Here is a 23,746-nt window from a genome sequence, read left to right as displayed (position 1 = left end):
ACAGGCACACCCAGGCAGCCGCCCATACATTTAAGAGTGCACCCTTTCACCATACACTCACACAGACAGCCAACTATATATTGAAGTGTGCTCCCTTTCCCCATACACTCACACAGGCAGCCACCCATATATTTAAGTGTGCACCGTTTCACAATACACACTCAGGCAGCCATCCATACATTTAAGTGTGCACCCTTTCACAATACAGGCAACCCAGGCAGCCATCCATACATTTAAGTGTGCACCGTTTCACCATACACTCAACATGGACACCCAGCCACACATACATTTAATTGTGCACCTTTTCACCATACAGTTACACAGGAAGCCACCTATACATTTAAGTGTGCACCCTTTCACCATACACTGACACACACACAAGTAATGGGGTTGAGGTGAGCCCTATTACTTCAAAAGGAAATTGTTTCTTTTTGAAGTCACTCCAACTTCATAAAGACATTTGTAACAGAAATAATTTCTTTATGAAGGCAGATTGACTAAAAAAAAGAAAAACTTTTTTAATTGTTTTTTTTTTATCCAAGGGGCCCCGTCCCAGGACATATGGTGGCGGGGCCACCCGCACTGTAAGGGAGTGGGGGCCCCCGTTACGCCAGTGCTCAAGTTGCAGACATGAAAAATGGCGAACCATGAACATGCATTAACGCTGTCCCTTTAAACTGAAAAAAGGTGATTTCAAATAACACTGCGTTATCCTATTCAGGTGGTCAGACTGTTTATCCTACAGGAACAAGTCTATTATAAGTCATTTTTTGAACGGGCAGAGGTGAAGAGAGTGATCATTTATTCATGTATGATTTAATGTCCTTCTGCGATTTGTGGAAACTCTAGCAAATTGTAGACAAGGACCTATAGAATCAAAGCTATTTTTATGAATTCAAATGCATTCTTTCCAGAGCAACCTTGAAGTCTGCTGTTGGGCCGTTCTACTTGGCAACTGCTTTAGTACAGAATTTGGGTTCTGTAAACCCCCCTGCTGACAAAGAATCAGAATATGTGCTGTGCCGTACCTCAACTTGTCAGATACGCAGAAAAAACACTGTAACACCAGACCTAAAAAGCTTCCATATGCACCAGTAAAACAGTGGGCCTCATTACGAGTCCGGCGGTAACCTGACTGTTTTTCCGGCTCGGTTACTGCCGGACTCGTATTACCATTCCGCCTCCGTGATTCCCGGAATTACCGGGGCATTACGACCCTAGTGTCCCGGGAATTCCGGAGGCGGAATTTGGTAAATCCCCATTCCCATTGAGTCCCATAGGACTCAGTGGGAATGGGAAAGTGGAAACACCGGCACCATCTCGTGATGGTGCCGGTGTTTCCACGTCCGCCTGCAGGCGGGCGGTGTTAAACCCGCCAGGTCAGACCTGGCGGGAACGACACCTCCGCCTTCAGGACTCCGAATCACCCAGTATGGAAACAACGGTGGCGGCGGGTTTAACGCCACCGTTATTTCCATACCGGGTGACTCGTAATGAGGCCCAATGTTTTGTATTTAACATTACACACTCTCGGATTATAAAATATGTTAACAAATGGGCAAATACTATCGAACAAAATATTGATACCACGCATTTGTTTGATCATTTAAATAGTGTGCAAGCTATCTTACACATCTCCTTACAGTTGCTCTCTGCTCCGTTACTTAAGGTGCTGCTGAGGGGAGGCTGCATGAATCTGTGGCGGACGACTTGTATTAGAATTGATCATGTGTGCAAAAGGGAACACTGCTCTATCAGGGCAAGGCGGAAACCTAACTATCGATCGCCACGTAAAAAAAATCAGCAGTGCGGTAAGCATGAACAGTGGGTTTGATGAAGTAAGATAATCAGCGAGAGATGATTAGTATGAAGGGAGTGCTTGATGTGGTTTACTGATTGAATTTTGCACAGCACGAGACACTTTTCTCTATGAACAAAAAAAAGGGATGCAAATTAAATGCCCTGAATACGATAAACTGTCTGTTACTGTTTGCACTGTGTAGATTACCAACTATTGAGTAACGGTCACCTATTAATCTGCGCATTTTGATTGTGTTTTTAAGATTGTTTTGATACTAATAACATTGTTATATTTTTTGACATTTGTCTCATGAGTTTGGTAGAGGCATCTGGTCTCTTAACCAATGTTTGGTTGGCATTGACCTCTAAGCAATAGAGTGGCCCGCCCCTAGCGCCGTTTTGTTTGTTGATAAATGTTTCTCGGCCTTTTTGAGGGATCGTTAGTTGTGGGCTTCATTTCCCTTGTACCTCCCCCTTGTTTTGTTGGAAGCATGAACAAATGCCATTAGCGTGATCACTGCCTTTCTGGCAGGACGTGTTGATAGCACCTTAAACTTGTCACAGGGCCTGATATTATCAGGGCCCTTTTCTGCCGTATGCTCTCTTCTGGGTAGGCTGTTTTGGCACAGTGTTTTCGGCACAGATCACATTTAGGCATGCACAGTTGTCCACGTCAAGGCGGGCACAAGGACCTATCAGCGCCCTGATATTACTGTTTACTTAAATATATTAGAATGATACACTTGCCTGCAATTCCACTCACAATATACAGAACATATATCCTCCCTAGACATTATGTAAATACATGTACATTGAAGCTTAACCTGCAATTCCAGCGATGAGACACAGACTACCACACAAGGAAATGCGAGGTTTAAAACTGTGCATTCACCTGCCCGATTTAACGCCACAATTCTACAAGATTTGACGCGGTAATTCCACAAAAATGGATGCTGCATTTTCACCAATAAAGCACATATGTCGTGACAAACAATTATGGAGAGTAAAGGCTACTACTATTCCACTAACAACATACAGATAGCCCCACAAACCATTAGGGAGATTTGAGAGTGCAATTCCACCGACAATATACAGATGTCCTCACAAGCCATTTGAGGAGGAAGCTCGACAAAGAGCAGCTATTATTGTCAGGACCGGCGGGTGGAGGCTTTGGGACTACTGGAGGCGTTAACCTGTTCAGAGCCACGCTCTAGTCCTCATCCAGCATGGCGGCTTGCCCTATAACTTCCGGCTCCGCCCCCTCCTCCAGTGCGTTGTATCTGTGTACCCTCCCGTTACTTCGCTCGTACTCTTGTGACTTTTCTAAGTGATTATTCTTGCTCTTTCTCCTTATTCCTTTTCCCCGTGCCTGTGCATTTTCCGCCCTACGTTATTCTTGTGTATCCAAGCTTCCCTTTCACACGGCGTCTGGCCGTGTTTCCTTACCGCTGTTATTTCTTACTTTCACTTTTGTATTTGCTTTCACGGCGCTCGCCGTTTTTCCCCTTCTGCAGCTTCATTTCCATCCACTGCGCTCGCAGCTCTTGCTTCCTTTTCTATCACTACACTTTCACGGCGCTAGCCGTCTCCCTCCTGCAGCCTTTATTTTCTGTCCTCTGTACTAGCAGCCATTGCATCCTTTTTCTGTCATTATACATCCACGGTGCTTGCCGTTACCCTTCTGTGCTTTCACTGCCGGTTTAACACTGCAGCCTTTCTTTAGCCCGTATGCAAGCTGCCCTTGCATACCAGCTTTCTTTTGTTTATGCACGGCTTCTAATCCGTTCCTTCTTGAACAATTCTAGTTTTCCTTATTTTTTTTGACATAGTTTAGGTTGCTTTACCTTAGTGCATTTCTGTAGCATTTTCTGTCCACTTAAGTATTTGTTTCCTCTGTTTATTCATTCTATCTGCCTATTCCGGATGGCACATTATCTTGAGCCTTCTCACTAATTGGACTATTACACTCGCTGGACAATTGGTCTTTGGAACTACCATCCATCCATCCATCCGAATATTACCTTATACAGGGTTTTTTCTGCTTTTCAGCTTTTTCCCTGGGGCGAGGCTGGCCCCCTGAAGGGCCCCCAGGGGCAGGTTCTCAACTCTGTCACGGTGGCCTCTGGAGGGGCCAGACCTTACTTACACGACAGAAGAGGTGGGAAGCTTAAGGAAGACAAGCCCAAGAAGAAGAAGAAGAACCCAAAGAAGTCTGAAGCTACACTTAAGGAAAGCTCTTCGGAAGACTCAGGTGAGGAGAAGGGGGAGTTTGAACCTGAGCCTGACAATTATTGCCTTGGTATGACACCAGACACAAATTTGGTGATGGTGTAAATTCTGTATTGTAATGAGTACCCCCTTCCCCTTCCTTATTTCTTTATTAGTTTGAGCTATAAGCCGAAACTATTGTGTTAGAGTGCAGATAGGGAGGAATGGCATATGACCAGGGACACACAGCCTGTAATTGTAATTGGTTATTTATAACGCTCTTAATACCCAGAGGTTTCTAAGTGCTGACCCGGGGATCGAACCTGTGTTGCTTTGCGTCGTCTTGCTTCCAAGGCAAGCATGTTGCCCATGAGCTATCCTCCCGAGACAAAAACTGTAGGGGAGTTGTTTGGTTATTTGCCGACCCATTGACTGGCCATTGCCATGCTAATCCCTATGACCATTCCCAACCAATTCCTGTCCCTCTCCGCCAAAAACACCTCCTAATGGGAACTCTTTGAGCTTGCTTTAATCAAGCCTTACCATCAAAAGCTGCATTCTAAGTGCCTGCCAGGGTGTTCTCATGCAGCCTTCTGAGAGTAAGTGTTAGGTAGGGTGACCAGATTTAAAAAGTAAAAAACCGGGACAGGGCAACTAACATAAAAGTAGGACTAACTCTTGAAAGTGGCACTGTCAAGGCACTACACTTATGTAGCGTTTGGAGGAGAGGCGGTTTCAGTGTTACTGTTAAAATAAACACATTTTATAATCAATTTCTAACAAACGAACACTATCTTAATTTGTAAAATGCAGCATTTCTTCTTTGCGAGCTATGCCTGCCAGCTATGAAAACACACTACCAAAAACCGGGACCACTGCAGTTTCCAATGGGAACATAATCTTGAGAAAGGGGGACAGAGCAGCAAAAACCGGGACAGTCCCGGAAAAACCGGGACGTCTGGTCACCCTAGTGTTAGGGAGAATTCTCAAGAATGTGCTAATTTCCCGTACCTTTTGAGACCCCCAGCAACTTTGCTTATTTTTTAGGATTTGATTTTTTTACCTGGGAAGAGTGTACGCCTTTTTTCCCACTCTTCCATGTATTTTGATGTGTGTTTTACTTTTGTGTTCTTTGCTTGCAGACTTTTAAGAGAACTCCATAGGCATCATCTTTTTCTGTGCGTCACACAGCACCTTCAGCGCAGTGGCACAGGGATGTCTTTTAGACTTCCCAAGGTTGAAATACCTTCTGTGGGACTAACTACTGTCTCCCAGAACATGTAAAGTTAAATTGACTTTACTAGTCTCTTTAAAATTACAGACCCAGCACACACTATCTTCCTATAGAGTGCTGGAGGGGTTGCCTAACATCCCCTAAGTCAAAACACTCATCTAACAGTCAAATGGTACCCTTTCCCACTTTAAATGGCTGGTGGCTGTGGTTTAGATCAAACTACCGCGATTTTTCCCGATCGCAAACAACGGTGGCTAAAAATCGGGTCAGCCATGTTTTTCAAAATGGCGCCCAAGACCTATTTGTAAAAACAGACTACGGTCAACTTTTTTGCCATTTCTTTTAGGAAAGGTCCTTCTTGTATTTGTCTCTGCGCGCCAAACCAGGTTTGGTCCCTTTGTTTGTTGGCCTTTGGCGGTCTTCAGTGCTGAAGCCCTCCTCTGGCGCCGGAGTGTCTGGGGTGGACAGGATGTGAGGGAGGTGCCCGAAACTCCCTGTGCTTATTCACCTAGGCAACCTGAATGCACTCTGGCGTGATTGGCCGGCTGGCTGTCCGGCAAGGACCGCCCTCTTGCTGTGTGAGTGACAGCCAGGCTGGAATGAATTGGGGGAAAACTTTTTAAAAGCAGGTCTCTGGGACTTGGAAAGCAGAGTCGACCAATGGAATGAAAGAACCGAAGATGAGCTGAAGAAAGAGGACTGCTGCAATTCCTGGACGACCGGTGAAGCCCCGCTGCAGGTCTGAATTGCCTGAAACTCCATTGTCAGAGAAGCCCTTCAAGGTTAACTTCTTCTCTTGAGTTTGGTGGGAACAACCAATTCGCAAGCCACCTGGACACTGTCTCCATCCTGGTTGAATTTTCTTCAGAGTGCTGTTGAAAACCGGATATACAGGGGGAAGGAAACCAACTCGTGGACCTTAAACCAACGTTTTGCCAAGCTTGTGGCCTCATCCCTAGGCAGTGCAGGAACCTCCCGACGTCCTCCTTCTTGTCCCCATGACTGAAGCCAGGAACAGCGAGATCTGCTCAAACGGCCAGGAACAACTGCCTCAGCTACAGCTCTTCTTCACTTTAAAGGTACTGTGCAAACGCGGTCCGGAAATCTTTTCGGCCACAGTGAAGTTTGTGAAACTTTCCCGACTTCGAAGGCTTGTCCTTCCCTAAACATTTGTCTAACTTTTTGCCTGACCAAATTCTTCTAAGATCCATGGCAAAGACTTAACCATTTACTACCAGAACTGTGCTACCCTATATAAAGACTCTGAACCACTGACTTTGGGCCAGGCCTATGAACTGAATTGCTCGTTATAGTTTACTGAAACCCTTTGCCCTGCCTATGAAAGTATTTGTGCTGTTGATGCTTATAACCTCGTCTTTTTACCCCTTTTTTTAAAGTATCTGAAGTGCCATTTTGCTCCCACTTAAGGGGAGCTGAACTTGTTCAGTAACTTATTGGTTGTGTATTTGTAGTATATTAGTAGATGATATTGAGCTGCTCTTGCTAGTGTAATGTTTTCAAACTGACTGTGTAATTAAATGTATATTATTTTACCAAGAAACCTTGAGTAAGTTTTTCTTTGAATCACTGTATTTGTTAGTCCTATGTGTAACTTGTTCTACTGCTCACTCAACTAGTCTTGAGATAAGTCTGGCTGCTCAGCCACTGCTACCACATAACTGTGTAGTACAGGGTTGTACTAAAGGTGAAATTGTACTGACACGCATAGTCTTAATTGCATGTAGTTTTCCCCAAGGGTACTGTATGTGATTCTGCCTAGCACTGGTGTACAGTGGTGAGGATAAAGTATACTTGTTAAATTTAGAGTGCTACTCTTACCTTTGTTCAAATAACCCTCACAAGACTAAGCAACACTGGAGAAGCAATTGTTTCATCATGCCTGATATGGAAAGCTACAGACAGGAGATCCTAGTCACTTTAACAGTTGATCAATTGAGAGATATGTGTAAAGCTAGGAATCTCACTGTAAAAGGTAAAAAGGTTGAATTGATAGAAAATTTGTTGGAATATCAAAGTCTGAGGAGTGGGTCTGAAACCCCCACCCCTGCAGGAAATGTGGAATATGTTGATGAGGATGATAATGTTTCTGAGGATAACTCAAATGTTATGGATGAGTTAGATGAGGCAGAAGAGTCTCAAATTGTAGGCCCTGTTTTACCTCTACCTCCTCATAGGCCTCAACCTTTGATCACAGGGACCCCATCCGGTCAAACACTAAGTCTTGAATGTGTCTCTTTGGGAAGAATGAGACTTAAGTTAGAATTTAAAATAATCCAAGCCCAAACTGAAAGCAAATTACAAGAACATAAACTCAGAGAAATGGAGTTGAATCATGCACTTGAAATGAAGAAGTTGTCTCTTGAAACTCGTTCTCTCCCAGAGTATTCTAGGACTTCCAGTCCTAACAGGCCTCACATGCTTAAAGTTGCAGTAAGTATGTATGAGGTTAAGCTTGATATTTTGGATTGGTTGGATGCTTTTGAATATAACCATGGGATTCAAGACATTACAGGGAATCAGCTGATTCCTTGGCTTTTTTCTTTGCTACCGCCTGTTGCAACTGATATGGTAATGGAGTTGGGGGATATAGACATAAAGGAGTATGAAAGTGTGAAACTAGCTTTGATAGCTAGGTTTGGGAAGACCCCTTCCCAGTATCCTAAGAGGTTTAGAACCCTCAAAAAGCATGATGGTACCCCTTGGGCTACCTAGGTGATTGAATGTTTGGGTCAAGGGATGTAGAGTTATCACTTATGAAGGTATGAGAAATCTGTTCATGTTGGAATCTATTTATGATGCCTGCTCTCCTGAGCTGATGTAGCACTTGGCTGACTCTAAGGAAATTGATCCAAAGAAGTTAGCAAGGGCTGCTGACTTGTGGGTTGCCTAGAGGGCTACTCACAAGGATTCTGAGGTAACTCATAAGAAGGATGAGGGAAAGCAGCACAAGAAATATACCAAAGAGAATTCCAATACCTCCATTGCAAAAGAGGGCCCCAAACATAACAAGGGTAAGCCACAAGGGAAACCGAATCAGGCTAGTGTACCACCTGGTGCCAAACCAGAGGGAGGTCAGAACAAACCCCCATTCATAAAGACATTTGGGAAATGTTATGCTTGTGGGTCAACTGATCATGTGAAAGGGGATCCCAGATGTAAGGTTAAACCTTCAGGGATCCACATTGTCTCCTTAGCCGTCTCCCCAGAGGATGAAGTACCAATGGCAAGCGGAAACTTTCACCTACTGGCTGAGGAACCCATGAAAGTCTCAGCCAGTGTTTTTTTAGTATCCCTGGGTCTGTGGGAGCAGCAGAACTTAGATGTTTACAATTCCATTCCAGACAATACTAAAGAGTATTACAAAAACAGTGTTCTTGTGGATGGCCAGGGGACCACTGCCATCAGAGACACTGGGGCCAGCATTACTGTAGTTGATGAATCACTTCAAGGTAGAGGGTGTTGCTAAGGCACCCAAATACCTAACTAAGCTTGCTTGAGGCCCTGTCCAAATGCTTCCACAGTTACCGGCTCTCATCCAGTGCAATGACATGACTGTCAAGATACCTGTAAGTGTGCAGAGTAAAGTACCTGGGAGAGTTCTGTTGGGGAATGAATTAAAAACTCTTGGAGTTGTATCAAGCACCCAAGGCCTCCCAGCTAAAGGAAACAGGAGCAGACTAGGAAGGCCAGAGAAGGTACCTTAAGGGGCTCTCAAGAGGAGATTGTAGAGGAAACTATAACTCCCAGTCCACAGGACGTACTGACTGCAATTTCAAGAAAGAAGGAGGAAAAGGGGAAGCCTAAAACCTCCAGGAAGAAACCAGCCAGCACTCCCGTGCTACCAACAAGGACACCCCGTGAGGACTGTCCAAAGTCACACCTGTGACTCCTCTACCAGCTGAGACTGAGTGTGTGGACCAACCTTGAGTGGTTGAATCAGCTGCTGAGGAGTCAGAGCTGGAAAAGGACCTTGCTCCTGTTGGAGATCTGTATCCTGCAGACCATCCTGAGCTGCAGTCTTTACTGGCAGAAGGTGGACCCTGTAGGGCAGACTTCAGCATAGGTCAAAGAGAGTGTCCTACTCTTGAAGGTCTTCACCAACAGGCAGCTTCCCAGCTAGATGCGCAGGAGCCAGGGAAGCATAGGTTGTACTGGGAAGATGGCCTCTTCTACAGTGAACCGACTGAGTGTATCCCAGGGGACTACAGAAGACTTGTAGTGCCTCTTGAAAGCAGACTCCAGTTCCTACAGTTAGCCCATGAGATACCTTTGGCTGGTCACCTAAGTTTTAAGAAGACCAAGGAAAGGTTCTCTTTATATTTCTACTGGCCTAAATTGGGGTCTGATGTAGATAAGTTCTGCAGGAGCTGTCACACTTGCCAAATCTCTGGCAAGAGTAGAGCCAGGAATGTGGCACCCTGGGTGCCTCTCCCAGTGGTGGGAGTCCCTTTTGAGATGATATGAATCGACATTGTTGGTCCCTTAGACCCTCCAACATCTTCAGGGAACAGGTTTATCCTGTTTGTAGTAGACCATGTTACTAGGTATCCTGAAGCCATACCTATGAGAACTATTACAGCTCAGGCTGTGGCTAAGGCCCTACTTGGTATTTTTACCAGGGTAGGTTTTCCTAAGGAAGTTATCCATGACAGGGGATCCAATTTTATGTCCCACTACATGCAGGCCATGTGGAAAAACAGTGGAGTAACTTACAAGTTCTCAACTGCCTACCATCCACAGACAAGTGGATTGGTAGAGAGGTTCAACCGTACAATGAAGAGCATGATAGGTGCTTTAGATGAACCCCTTTAAAGAAGGTGGGACCTTCTACTGCCATGCCTTCTATTTGCTTATAGAGAAGTCCCTCAGGAGGGAGTTGGATTTAGTCCCTTTGAACTTCTCTATGGCAATCCAGTTAGAGGCCCCTTGGCCTTGATTAAGGAGGGGTTGGAGAGTGCTCCTTCCCCCAAGCCAGTGAGAGTCACTGACTATGTGATAGGTCTCCCGAGTAGAATGGCACACATGATGGCAGAAGCATCAGATAACAATAAAGCATTGGCATGGCCAGAAGGCCAACATGGTTGAGTTTACTCAAGACCAGCTAGTTCTACTTATGGTACCTACAAGGAAGAGGGCCTTACAGGACAAATGGATGGGACCCTTCAAGGTTATGGGCAAACTTGGATAGGTCAACTATCTGGTGGACTTAGGCAATCCTAAGGAGGTGTCACGACCCTCACTCCAGACCCCCACTGGCAAGCCCACTTGCCAGGTGGAGTCAGGGCTCAGGTCTCCATCAGGGCCTTGAAGGCCTGGCATCCACTCACAAGGCTCTCTTGGGGACAGTCCTGGTGCCTATGGCAACAGGCTCATGCACCCTGAAGAACATGTGTGCAGGGAACTACTTTTTTTTCATTTGGGGCCTTCAGCCAACATGGAGGCATCCACATAGCTTGGCTCCTAGGAACCAAGCTATGCGGTATAGTGTTTTGGGTGTGGTGGCCTAGGGACTACTTTACCTGGACTACTTTGTTGAGGCTATTTAAACCACACCCGAACAGGAAAGCACGCTTCACATTACTTTGCAGTCTGCAACGTGACGCTCACCGTGTCCTGTGATACCCACGAGCCTCGGAGAAGCAAACCTGCAAGGAAGCAAAAGGAACATTGTTAGCAGCATCTTACCTGCAATCTCCATCTTATCATCCGCTCGCAGCTCCAGTGAACAGCTTCCTCCAGATCCGCATGCCACCCGGACCGAAAGACCTGAAAGAGGAAGGGAAAGGACAATATTAAAGAAAGCATATTAGACATTACGAAACCACAAACTGCACAAGAAGCTTACCTGGCTGGTCGCCTCCCGGCCGGCATCGTTCCGGAATTCCACTCACGCTGGGAAAATGCAGCGTGCTGCAAGAAAGGAAGAAAACAGGTTAGCAAAGGCAAGATAATGCAGCGCTGCGCATACCACTTACTTACCGCATCATAGTGCACATCACGCGCCATCATTTACCGGCGAGGCCCAACTCAGCCAGTTCGCCACGCTGAAGCTCCGCACACGTAAGGGAGAGAAAAAAAAGACATTATTCAATCAAAGAAGGGCATGCAAGAATAACAACGCTATACAAAAGCTGCAGTAAGACCTGCCTGAGAGACACCAAACGAGCCCACGCCAGTGAAGTAACTTGGCCGCACACACCCACACAGACAATGCGCCCCTGCCAAGAAGGCATGCCTAATTCCACAATAAGGCGGAATCTTCCCAGCAGGCCATACCTGGGAAAAAAAACGGGAAGAGGATACCAGCAACCAACCCGGCTGAGTGGCGTCTCCGTGGATACCAGGTGAGCGTAACAGGAGGCTCCCAGAGTCTTTCACACCAACCGTCTAAAAGCTTATGTCTCAAGACCAGAAGTGGGAGCTTTGCTTCTAGCTTGAGCTCAAGAGGAGGAAGAGAGTGAACCTCTGCCTGACCTACTCATATGCCAGCCTTTAGATGAGAAAATAGAAGGAGTTAATCTCTCTTCTAATTTGACACCTGAACAACTGGAGTAGTGCAAGTTTCTGTTAAATCAGTTTGCCTCCCTGTTTTCACTATCACCAGGCTTGACCCCTTGGGGCCAGCATGATATTCACACTGGTGACTGTTTACCTGTTAAAAGCAGAGGTTACAGGATGTCAGATCATGTAAGATCCCACATAAAGGAGGTGCTCAACAAGATGCTTGATCTTGGGGTAATAGAGCCCTCTACCAGTCCATGGTCTAGTCCAGTTGTTCTAGTACCAAAGGCAGGATCCAAGGAGTTGAGATTCTGTGTGGACTATAGAGCTCTTAATGCAGTCACCAAGACTGATGCCCACCCTTTACCCAGGACAGATGAACTGGTGGACAAACTTGGCTCAGCCAAGTACCTCAGTACATTTGATCTCACTTTAGGCTATTGGCAAATAGCACTGACAGACCATGTCAAGGAGAAAACTGCATTCTCAACCCCAGCAGGCCTCTACCAGTTTAAGTTAATGTCTTTTGGACTAAAGAATGCACCTGCTACATTCCAAAGGATGGTTAACCAGGTTCTGAATAGGATGGAGGAATTCTGCATGGCATTCTTGGATGACATTGAAGTGTTCAGCCCTACTTTGAAAGAACATGTTGACCACTTAGGATATGTTTTGCAGGCTCTTGAGCAGGCCCATTTGACCATACAAGCAAGTAAATGCCTGATTGGTCAGAGTAAAGTGGTCTACCTTGGACATGAGGTAGGAGGAGATGAAATCAGGCCATTGCCTAGCAAAGTACAAGCTGTACAAAACGGGACCACCCCTTCTACTCAAACCCAAGTGAGAGCCTTCCTAGGCCTCACTGGGTACTATAGGAACTTCATTGAGAACTATGGGACCATAGCTTCTCCCTTGAATGTGGTCTCCTCTCCCAAATTCCCTAAAAAGGTCAGGTGGAATGAGGAGTGAACTCAAGTATTTGAAGGCCTAAAGAAAGCCCTTTGTCAAGCTTCAGTCCTAAGAGCTCCTGACTACAACCAAACCTTCATTGTGCAGACAGATGCTTCAAATACAGGTATAGGTGCAGTTCTGAGTCAGCTGGATGAGAAAGGCAGGGAGTACCTAATTTGCGTCATCAGCAGGAAGCTGAAGGAACCTGAGACAAGGTGGGCAACCATTGAAAGAGGATGTTTTGTTATTGTGTGGTCACTGAAGAAGTTTAGACCATACTTGTATGGATCTACTTTTGTGATTCAGACTGACCACCAACCCTTGAGATGGTTGATGCAAATGAAAGGGGAGAACCCTAAACTACTAAGATGGTCAATCAGCCTGCAAGGGTTTGATTTTACCATTGAACACAGGTCTGGGTGTCACCACCAAAATGCTGATGGTCTCTCCAGGATGCTTGACCGACTGGAGTAAGGAGATTCTTCCAGGAGTGGATTAAATCCTCCTGTCCCTTAGTCTGGGGGGGACGAGTGTTGGGGAGAATTCTCAAGAATGTGCTAATTTCCCTTACCTTTTGAGACCCCCAGTAACTTTGCTGGATTTCTAGGATTTTATTTTATTTTTTTACCTGGGAAGAGTGTGAGCCTTTTTTCCCACTCTTCCATGTATTTTGATGTGGGTTTTACTTTTGTGTTCTTTGGTTATGGAGTTTTAAGACAACTCCATAGGCATCATCTTTTTCTGTGTGTCACACAGCACCTTCAGCGCAGTGGCACCGGGATGTCCTTTAGACTTCCCAAGGTTTAAATACCTTCTCTGGGACTGACTACTGTCTCCCTGAACATGTAAAGTTAAATTGACTTTACTAGTCTCTTTAAAATTACAGACCCAGCACACACTATCTTCCTATAGAGTGCTGCAGGGGTTGCCTAGCATCCCCTAAGTCAAAACACTCATGTAACAGTCAAATGTTACCCTTTCCTACTTTAAATGGCTGGTGGCAGTGGTTTAGATCAAACTACCATGATTTTTCCCGACCGCGAACAACGGTGGCTAAAAATCGGGTCAGCCATGTTTTTCAATATTGCGCCCAAGACCTATCTGTAAAAACAGACTCAACTTTTTTCACCATTTCTTTTAGGAAAGTTCATTCTTGTGTTTGTCTCTGCACGCCAAACCAGGTTTGGTCCCTTTGTTCATTGGCCTTTGGCGGTCTTCAGTGCTGAAGCCCTCCTCTAGCGCCTGAGTGTCTGGGGTGGACAGGATGTGAGGGAGGTGCCCGAAACTCCCTGTGCTTATTCACCTAAGCAACCTGAATGGACTCTGGCGTAATTGGCCGGCTGGCTGTCCGGCAAGGACAGCCATCCTGCTGTGTGAGTGACAGCCAGGCTGGAATGAATGGGGGAAAACTGTTTAAAAGCAGGTCTCTGGGACTTGGAAAGCAGAGTCGACCACTGGAACGAAAGAACCGAAGACGAGCTGAAGGAAGAGGACTGCTGCAACTCCTGGACGACCGGTGAAGCCCAGCTGCAGGTCCGAATTGCCTGAAACTCCATCGACAGAGAAGCCCTTCAAGGTTAACTTCTTCCCTTGACTTTGGTGGGAACAACTAATTTGCAAGCCAACTTGACACCGTCCCCACCCTGATCGAATTTCCTTCAGAGTGCTGTTGAAAACCAGATAGCCAGGGGGAAGGAAACCAGCTCGTGGACTTTAAGGCACTCACATCTTAAACCGACATTTGGCCAAGTTTGTGGCCTCATCCCTGGGAAATGCAAGAACCTCCCGACGTCCTCCTTCTTGTCCCCATGACTGAAGCTCAGGAACAGCGAGATCTGCTTGATCTGCCAGGAACAACTGCCTCAGCTACAGCTCTTCTTCACTTGAAAAATACTGTGCAGGGGCGCTGCTTTGCAGCCAAGGAAGATGGCTGCCTAGTCTGGAAGCTCCGTCCTCGCCCACCAGCTTGTCCGCTGTATCGGCGCTCATCCGTAACATTCCTCCAAGTTACTGCCACGATTTTGTTGCTGGGACTTTTCCGCTGCTGTGGCCGAAAGCTGGGGAGAAAACGCTGCCTCCACCCTGGAGATTGGGCGACTGGGCCTTCTGCGACCGCTCGACTTGCGGACCCGCTCGGGGTGCCTGGGGCCCTGGCGCTGCTGCCGCCCGCGACCTGCGGCGCTCTGCTTTCCGCGGGAGCCCTCCTCGAATCTGCGGCTTGGGGCCGGGATCTGGTGCCACGGTCGCTCCGGCTGCGGGCGGCCCCCGTGCTTCGTGGAGTTCCTGGTCGTGGGCTGACTGGCCGCGGGCGGTGCGGCCTGCCCCGAGGAGTGGAAGCCGGGCTCTGGGCCTGCGCTCGAGTATGCGAGCGCACTGCCTCCCCGCCTGTGGGCCCTGGAATTGCCGAGGTAGACCACCGTGGCCGCGACTGCCATCCTCGTCGGCCCTCGGGCCGTTGGACAGGCGGGCCCTTCCCGGCTCGCCTCACGGACTCGCCACAAGACCTGCCGCGGTCGCCTGAGGGAGGAGGCCTGGTCTTCCTGGCCGGACGCAACTACCAACTACCTCCTGCATTTGACTTGTGAATATTGCGATGGAGTGGAGCATCCTGGAGACACGCGGATTAGCCACCCTACGAAGCGGGAGAGGTGGGTGCTCTTGGTTGTGATTTCTCTGCCTGCCTTTGCCCAATATCACTGCCTGCATGTAGGCCTGCTCTACCTCCCCCTGATATTCTTGAACAGTGAGATTTGTTTGGCCAACTTCTTTCGTGAGGGATCGGGACACGTTGTCACCTCTTTGACATCTTGCTGGCTGTTTGCTTTCACTTGCTGGAACGCCCGCGCCACGTACATGTTTCGCTTGATGGCCTAAAGAAAAGGGAGGGCTGCCTTTTTTTCTCAATACCTGCAGAGGGGAACGGTGTCGCCTGAACACACCAAGTTGGGATTTCACCGCCGCTGTCCACCTACCTTTTCTGGCGGTGCGATCCAGGCCTCCTCCACCATCTATATCGTTGTGTTGGCCCTGACTCTTCCCTAGAAGAATGTCTAACAGATCGCGTGCCACTAGCAAAGCCGGGGCTATGGACAAGTTCGCCAGGGCGACACCCAAGGGAGACCAGGCATCGTCCTCTACAACCCAGGAGGAGGGCGACCTTCTGCCGGACCCCCCGCAGCCGGACTTGGCCACTATGATGGAATCCATGGCTAAAAACTTTGCAGCATTTCATGAAAAGCTAGATGACATTAATGCGAATGTGGCGTCATTAAGGGCTAAGCTTGACCAGCACGGGGCTAGGATTACCGAAGTGGAGCAAAGGACTGGCACCACTGAAGACAATGTGCATGTTCTGCAAAACACAGTGTCAGAGCTCGTCCGAGACATGAAACAGGTGAAATCTAAATGCGATGACCTCAAATCGAGGTCACGGAGAAATAACATTCGCATAATTGGGGTCCCCGAAACTGCACTCAAAGGGCGCATGGAACTAGCGGTGGAAAAACTCATCAGCGATCTCCTGGATGACCCTGATCTCTCGCCATTCTTCACGGTCGAAAGAGCTCACCGCTCCTTGGCACCTCGGCCGCGGCCAGGGGACTTCCCCAGACCTATCATAGCAAAACTGCTCAGCTATAAGGACAGGGATCATATACTCCGCCTGGCCAGGGAGAAGGGGGAATTAAGGATGGATTCACAAGTAATCAGGATCTTCCCCGATTTTTCAGTAGGTGTGCAAATGGAGAGATGCAGATTCGCTGGGGTGAAGAAAATGCTACTTGATAGGAAGATTGAATACGCTATGCTTTTCCCCGCACGCCTTAAATTCACTCATCGTAACAAGCTCTATTTCTTCACGGTCCCGGACGAGGCTGTAAAGTTCAACGAGGCACAGATTCCACTGGCGGAGCCGCCTGAGGTCCCGATGGACAACGACTTGAACTGGCCGCTGTCCTCCCCTTATGAGTTTGTCTTGATGCCCATTAATACATGCATCCTTGCTCTGTGACCTCATTTATGTTAGCCGAGCCTCTCATTATGTTGTTTATTCAAGATTCGTATCAATACTGGTGGGCGGAACGGCAGCGGTGGCCCCCACTGCAGCTGCAATTCCTGTAGAATCTAAATGGTTGTGTCTTCGCCCCGGTTGGGCTTTTTTTCATGCATTGCCAAGTTGGGGATGGCATCCAATAGTTCACTTTAGGGGTGGGTATTCACACACTGCTAGTTGGGACAGGGCGGTGAGGGCCGGGGGTTGGAAAGTTGGGGTAGGTTATATTCAAAATGGCGCAGGGGTTAAGACGGGTTACACACGATGGCAACGGTGCAGCATGGCAGCACTCATGGCGTTTATCAAGGGCAGTGCCTTTGCTTGGGATGTCCCGTAGGCTGCCTACATGGCGATTAAAATGATGTCATGGAATGTACGTGGCCTGACAAATTTCACGAAATCTCGTGGGATTGCGGCCTATGCACAACGGCACGGGGTCAAGGTTCTCCTACTACAAGAGACACATGCCCTTAAACACCTATCGTCGAACCTTGCACAAACTTGGGGTCTTAACAGATATTTCACCCAATACTCCACCCAAGTTAGAGGGGTCCTGACTCTCATTCACAAATCTATCCATTTTACTCTCCGCTCATCGCACATTGACGCAGAAGGCAGATATGTGATCCTGCATTGCACCTTGGCTCACGAAGAATGCTTACTGGTCAACGTATACGCGCCCAACATTGACTCCCCCGAGTTCTTTGACGGAGTGACGACCATACTCATGAGATACATAGACGTCCCCATAATATGGGGGGGACATGAACCTAACACTGGACAGTTTACTAGATAGGACGACGACCAGTCGCAGACCCACACCACGAGCGACCAAACGTCTCCTCTTAAATATGGATTCTCTCAATTTACATGATGTATGGAGAACGCTCCACCCCCATGACAGAGACTATACTTTCTATTCCACTGTGCATGACAGTTCCTCGAGAAAAGATCTGTTTCTACTCTCTGGCAGACTGGTGGGGAAGGTCTCAGATGTCACGATACTTGCACGCACGCTATCTGATCATTCCCCTGTACTCCTACAGATTCAACTCGGTGACGCAGTGCCGCTAAGACCCCACTGGCGCTTCAAATCCACCTCCCTATCAGACATTGTCTTTAAAGCCGAGATCCTAGCCGATATAACTACATTCTTTGAAAAGAACAATACAACCGATACACCCGTAGGGATTCGGTGGGAGGCGTTCAAGGTTTACATCAGGGGGATGTGCATCTCTAGAGAAGCTGGGGTCCTGAAAGCTATAAGGCAGGCCTTAACCAACTCGGAAACCAAACTTAAAGCACTTGAACAGGACTACCTGACCACTCAGTCCCCAATGGCCCTAGCTGCGATCAGATCAGAGCTGGAAAAGTTTGAGTCACACGCTATGAGGGAGGTACAATACTATACACGCCCTGTTGCGGCCCGTAGATATGGGGAGGGGGACAGACCGGGTAGAACGCTGGCCAGGCTAGTGCGTGCTGAGACTGGTGGGACCCGCATTGACAACATCATAGATGGCAGCGGAGTGAGGCACTGGTCAGATCAGTCCATACTAGACACTTTCACTAGCTTCTACGCCAATCTGTATGGTCCCCAACCAGAACACTCTGCCCAAGACCTAGACGACCTCCTTGAGAGCATCCCCATGACCCTTATCTCCCAAGACACCCGGGAAATATTAGACGCCCCATTTACCCTGGAGGAGATAGTTCAGGTGATATCGGACCTTCCCAAAAACAAGGCGCCTGGCCCGGATGGGCTCACTTCCGAGTTCTACCAGGAGCATGTGGCTATACTAGCGCCTGTGCTACACGGGGTCTGGGCCGAATCACTTCGTTTGAATTGCCTCCCCCCCTCCCTTAGAGAAGCTTTAATAACTGTCCTCCCCAAACCTGGAAAACCCCCGGACGAGTGTGGGTCTTACAGGCCCCTATCCCTTATTAATACCGACACGAAAATCTTTGCTAAGATAATTGCTAACAGGTTTCTCCCTTTCATGTCCCACATGATCCATGAGGACCAGTGCGGTTTCATCCCGGGTCGATCCACAGCGCTGAACATCCGCCGCCTGTTTAATGTGATGTCCAGAATTGACCCAGGCGCGGACGCGGTGGCAGTAACACTAGATGCCCAAAAGGCTTTTGATATGGTCTCATGGCAATATTTGTGGGCCGTGCTGGAGAAAATGGGTGTGGGTCCAAAAATGACCTCTTACATAAAACTGTTATACACGGACCCACGAGCAAGAGTTCTTGTAAACTCTGTTCCCTCCTCTCCCTTTACGCTACACAGGGGCACTCGTCAGGGATGCCCATTCTCTCCCCTCCTTTTTGCATTCGCTATAGAACCCATGGCTGATCATGTAAGGGGTCGGCACGGCAATAAAGGCATACGATTAATGGATGCACCAGAGATCATCTCTCTATATGCAGATGACGTGCTCCTGTATGTCAGAAATCCTTCCACATATTTGGACCCGATCATCCGTGATATCACCAAGATAGGTACGTTCTCAGGTTTCACAATCAACTACTCTAAGTCCGAAATGTTCCCTCTTACTGTGGCAACCCAACGACCGTCTTGTGAGTACCCTCTACGCTGGTCCCCGGGTGGGGTTAGGTATTTCGGGGTACAAATATCACTAGCCAAGGCCTCTCTATTGACAGACAACTACGAGGCAGCAGCCCACCTAGTCTTCTCCAAGTTCTCCAAATGGCGCAATCTACCTCTATCCCTAGCGGGCAGACTATCTCTAATAAAGAAGGTAGTGGTCCCCAAACTCCTGTATGTCTTTGCTAACGTGCCGATCTGGCCTGGGATTCAATACTTCAAGAAGCTCCACTCGGAGTGCGCACAATTTCTCTGGCATCCAGGCTCAGTCCGCAAGAAGTGGCAACACATGACGCTGCCCTATGACAAAGGGGGTTTCACGGCCCCAGACCTTCGCCTGTACTGGAATGCTGCACAGGCCCATCATGCCTCCCATTGGTACACGTTCCAGAATCCGCCCATACACGTAAAACTTGAGAAACTGGCGGGAGGTGGAACTAATATCATGTCCCTGCTACTGAACCGCGCATTCCAAACAGATGCTCATGCGGACCCGGTGGCTGCTACGCTTAGGGCCTGGAGGAGCATCCTAGGCTCTGACCAGGAACAGCGCCCATACTACAAGTGGCTTTCCCTGTGGCAGTTCCCCGGACTCCCCCCCACACATGACCCAAATCTCATACGCTACTGGGAAAACCTGGGATACCGTGCCCTTGCTGACATCTTCCCCGATGGTGTTTTTATCACCCCCCAAACATGGCGCCCTGATCACTCGAATTCTCCACTCGAAATGCTGCAGTATTATAGGCTTAGAGCTGCAGTACGGACGATGTGGCCCTCATGCCCTATTGAACCCCCAGACTCTCCCGAAATACAATATATAGCAAATTCCGGTGGTGCCAAAAGCATAATTTCTAATTTGTACAAAATGCAAATGAATAACACTGCGGACAACTCTCTTAAACCACGCGAGGCTTGGGCTAGGGAACTTGGAGTGGAAATCACAGACGATCTCTGGGGCATAATGTGTACACACACACGAAGGGTCTCCCTAAGCGCCAGATTCCGCTGCATGCAATTTAAGCTCCTTAATAGGCTCTATTACACACCGTATAGATTTGCTTCATTCACAGGCACCCCGATCCCTGTGTGCCCCAAATGCAAATCCTGTGAGGCAGACCATGTACACATGTTCTGGGCTTGCCCCGCCCTCAACACATTCTGGACGGCCGTGACAGAGGCACTCTCCGAAATAGTTGGTTCTCCGGTGACTATGGAGCCACTTGCCATACTATTTGGTGCTTAGGAAGGTGAGAATGTAAGGAAAATGGCAAAATTTGTAAATGTAAGTATTATGGTGGCCAAAAGATGCATATTGCAATGCTGGAAGCGCCGCAATCCTCCCACTTTTACGATGTGGCTGAAAGCCCTTACCTGGACACAAATGTGCGAAGAGGAATACATTGGATCCCTATCTCCGACATCTCGCCCCAAAAATGTCTGGTCGGAATTTTGTAGCTATTTAAATGGCAGAGATGAAGTGGAACTGACCTCATCTCCCCTATCAGGACAATCCGACATTCCACGGGTGATCTAACTTCTCCTATTGGTTTTTGCTTTTTCTTTGTGCTTCTCGACGCCTCCCCGCGATATCAGTTGTTATCAGTTTGTGATGTATAACCTAACCATGGTGTGGTGCCGATTGTACGGTTATGTTGTCAGCTCATTGCTATGGGCCTCATTACACGGAAGGCGGTAATGGTTAACGGCCACCGTTAATGGTAACGGTGACCGTTAACCATTACCGCCTTACTACGAGGTCCCTTAGCGGGTTGGTGCTTTAACGCCTGCCTTTTGCAGGCGTTAAAAACCAACCCGCTAAGGGACCTCGGAGCTAATTACGGCACCGCAAAATTGCGGTGCCGTAATTAGCGCCTTCCCCATTCCCATAGAGCCCTATGGGGCAGAAATGGGAATGGGGAAGGGCAATGGCGGAAGGGGGATTTACCGCCCCACCAACCTTGGAATGGGGCGGTAAATCCCCTTTCCGCCAAGGCGGTGCCGGTAATTTACCGGCATGGTCCAGGGTGCTAATAGCACCCTGGATCACTGCCTTCCGTATAATGAGGCCCTATGTAATTTGAACTGTGCCTGTCTTGACCTTTATGCCAATAAATAAAAGTTTTTAAAAAAAAGAAAAATACTGTGCAAAAGTGGTCCGGAAATCTTTTTGGCCAAGGTGAAGTTTGTGACGAAGGCATGTCCTTCCCTAAACATTTGTCTAACTTTTCGCCTGACCAAATTCTTCTAAGATCCATGGCAAAGACTTAACCGTTTACTACCAGAACTGTGCTATCCTATACAAAGACTCTGAACTATTGACCTTGGCCCAGGCCTATGAACTCAATTGCAGTCTGTTGTTTACTGAAACCCTTTGCCCTGCCTATGAAAGTATTTGTGCTGTTGATTCTTATAACCTTGTCTTTTTACCCCCTTTTTTAAAGTATCCGAAGTGCCATTTTGCTCCCACTTCAGGGGAGCTGAACTTGTTCAGTAACTTATTGGTTGTGTATTTGTAGTATATTTGTAGATGATATTGAGCTGCTCTTGCTAGTGTAATGTTTTCAAACTGACTGTGTAAATAAATGTATATTCTTTTACCAAGAAACCTTGAGTAAGTGTTTATTTGAATCACTGTATTTGTCAGTCCTATGTGTAACTTGTTCTACTGCTCACTCAACTCTTGAGATAAGTCTGGCTGCTCGGCCACTTTTGCCACATAACGGTGTAGTACAGGCTTGTACCAAAGGTGAAATTGTACTGACACTTGTAGTCTTAATTGCATGTAGTGTTGGTACTGCATGTGATTCTGCCTAACAGTAAGGGCCCGATTCATGGAATTATTTGCATGGTAAATAGGTACCTTGCGCACCAAACTGCATGCAAAATTCAGTTTGCTGATTCATGGAATCGACTGCGCTGCACTTTTTCATACTCCGCAGGGACTTCACACAGGCTTGGCACGTCTCTGCGAGCGTCCGAGTGCCTTGTGTGGAACACCACGCAGAGTGTGGGCATGGTTTGCACAGAACGCAGGGAAGGGGGCTGAACTCGGAAAATGAGGACGAACAAGGGGACCCAACCGTGCAACCTCCGGCAGGGAAATTGCAATGCAAACCTCTCATACTATCCGCCACCCGAAGACAGGCGTACAGACACTTGCGCACAGGATTTACTGTGCAGAGGTAAGATTGAGTGTCAGATTTAGGGGTGTGAGCACACAGCCAGGGTTCTGATCTAACTGAGGGGTGTGCGTATGGAGTGTAGTGGGGGGCAGGAACGGTTTACGGGGGTTTGCACACACGTTTTACCAGTTACAATCAGTGGTCAAAGTGAGCGGGAGCGGTCGGGAGCGGTGCTCCTCTACTTTTTAAATTACGTTTTACAGCTCCTATACTTTTATTTTAAAAATAAACCATTCCGGAATGGTTTCGTTTTAAAATTAAAGTATAGGAAGAAGTTGAAACGTACACTTTCAGTGCTCTGCACTGAACGTTCCCTTAAACAGCAGGTGCAAGTGTTTGGGGGGTTGTATTGTGTGTGGGAGGGGTGTGGTGATGGGGTTCGTGGGGAGTGGGGGCTGGCCAGCAGGGAACATAGTTCCACTACTTCTTTTCGTACACTTCGACCACTGGTTGTGATGAATTGTACGCATGTTGTCGGGGTACCGGTAACAGTTACGGGGTCCCAGCACAGGACCCCAATATGCAGGCCTGCTTGCGGCGGAACCCCTCACACTGTTTTCTGGGTGCATGTATTTGTGCCCAGGGAGCACACAAAGGCAGTTCTTTCTGGGTGTTTTTGCTTGTCGGGGCGTTTTGGCCGCAACTTGCGAATACGGTTACTTTGTGCAAACAATTTCATGAATAGGCCGAGGGCGCAGAAGTTTTTCTTGCAGTGTCGTTTCGGCGCACAGGCTTTGCAGGATCTCTGCGCAATATTCCATGAATCGGGCCCTTAATCACTAAATTGGAGTTGTAAACCTGCTACTGGTGGAATATAAATGCCTAAACCATTCTTGCCTTCATCCTCTCGATTTATACGCACTGCAGTGTCCTTCACGGAAGTCCTGTTAAAAACAAGCATTGGCAAAGCCAATAGTTTTGGCTTGTGTATAAATATTAGGCATTTGCCAGGCAGTGCTGTTAAATGCCCAGGTACTCGCACTGTTTTGCACCTGCTACCATCAATGGCCAGTTAATACCACTACGGCTGTGCCTGGCAAGTACCCTTTCCCGTGCCTACACAAAAGCCCAGGCAATTGGCATTTCCAATGATTGCTTCGCTTAGGTTCACCCCTGCTTTAAACCTGTATATACAGTTGTTTCTTGGCGCTGCACAGGAGGCCCCAATGATAATTTAAAAG

At 47.8% G+C, this 23,746-nt stretch overlaps 1 long non-coding RNA gene across 1 annotated transcript in view; it reads left to right on the top strand.

The window, feature by feature from the left end:
- LOC138582024 (uncharacterized) overlaps positions 1-23,746 on the top strand; it is a 234,718-nt gene that overhangs the window by 45,116 nt on the left and 165,856 nt on the right. Inside the window, exon 2 of the long non-coding RNA XR_011304931.1 lies at positions 3,850-4,051. This is a non-coding gene — a long non-coding RNA (uncharacterized lncRNA). The remainder of the gene's footprint in view (positions 1-3,849; positions 4,052-23,746) is intronic.

The sequence above is a fragment of the Ambystoma mexicanum genome, chromosome 3q (genome assembly GCF_040938575.1).
Source record: "Ambystoma mexicanum isolate Mex_15411 chromosome 3q, UKY_AmexF1_1, whole genome shotgun sequence".
Lineage (NCBI taxonomy): Eukaryota > Metazoa > Chordata > Amphibia > Caudata > Ambystomatidae > Ambystoma > Ambystoma mexicanum.
The sequence above is the reverse complement of the archived record's forward strand: the minus strand, read 5'-3'. Positions and strand labels throughout refer to the sequence as shown.